Here is a 1,475-nt window from a genome sequence, read left to right on the forward strand (position 1 = left end):
CTCTGTTGCCCAAACTGGAGTGCAGTGGTGCAATCTTGGCTCACTGCAACCTCTGCATCCTGGGATTCTCCTGCCTCAGCCTCCCGAGTAGCTGGGATTACAGGCACACACCACCACACCCAGCTAATTTTTGTATTTTTAGTAGAGACGAAGTTTCATCATGTTGGCCAGGATGCTCTCGAACTCCTGACCTCAAGTGATCCATGTCCCTCAGCCTCCCAAAGTGCTGGGATTACAGGCGTGAGCCACCATGCCCAGCCAACCTTGTTCGTCTTAATCACCACTCTGTCCCCTCGGCCTGTGGGATGAAAAATGACGCTACAGTCTCACATAGTCTTAGCAAAGCAGGCAGTGGCAGCAGGGCGTTGAAGATCCTGGCAGAGGACTGCATAGCACAATCACAGTGTGGGGCCAGGGGTGGGGGTAGGAAGACAAACCCATATCCCTTCTCCGACCAGCCACAGAACTTTCTCCTTGTGAGAGGGGACACCCTTCCATGTTCTCCAGGATAGAGAGCTGAGAGATGGGCTGTCTCTCCAAAGTTAACAGATCCTACATGCCAAGCCCACCTTTCACCCAACCCTGCACTTCTGTGGGCCCAGTAGTGATGACAGCTACTGTTAGGAACCAATGGGATTGTCCCATCATAAAGGATTAGGGGCCAGGTAAAAGAGCACATACAGAGGTCAGCCCTGCACGTGCAGGAATTCACATTTACTGAGGTCCCCAAGTGAGATATGCTCCATCTTTTATCTCATTTTTTGCCTCCACAACAAAACAACCTGGTGAAGATGAACTCAGGCTGCAAGAGGGGAAGTGACTAGCCCAGGATCCTGCAAGGAGTTGTCACGGGAGCTTCACCAGCACCCAGGTTGTCTGATGGGGACACACCCCAGGGGGCCTAGATGCTGTAGAAACTCCTGATGGGGCCGGGAACAGTGGTTTACGCCTGTAATCCCAGCACTTAGGGAGGCTGAGGCGGGCAGATCACGAGGTCAGTTGTTTGAGACCAGTCTGGCCAACATAGTAAGACCCCACCTCTACTAAAAAAAGAAAAATACAAAAAGTTAGTCGGGTATGGTGGTGTGTGCCTGTAATCCCCGCCACTCAGGAGGCTGAGGCAGGAGAATCACTTGAACCTGGGAGGCGGAGGTTGCAGTGAGCAAAGATCATGCCACTGCACTCCAGCCTGCCGACAGAGCGAGACTCCGTCTCAAAAAAAAAAAAAAAAAGGAAAAAGGAAAAAAGAACCCCCCGATGGGAACCAGGGCCCTCTTCCAGGAGAATACAGGTTATTCCAGGGGACACTTTGGGAGTTTCTGCTAAAAATTAAAAACTGTGTGTGGGCCGGGCGTGGTGGCTCAAGCCTGTAATCCCAGCACTTTGGGAGGCCGAGGCGGGTGGATCACGAGGTCAAGAGATCCAGACCATCCTGGTCAACATGGTGAAACCCCGTCTCTACTAAAAATACAAAA

This window comes from Cebus imitator, unplaced genomic scaffold (assembly GCF_001604975.1).
Source record: "Cebus imitator isolate Cc_AM_T3 unplaced genomic scaffold, Cebus_imitator-1.0 Scaffold478, whole genome shotgun sequence".
In the NCBI taxonomy this organism is placed as follows: domain Eukaryota; kingdom Metazoa; phylum Chordata; class Mammalia; order Primates; family Cebidae; genus Cebus; species Cebus imitator.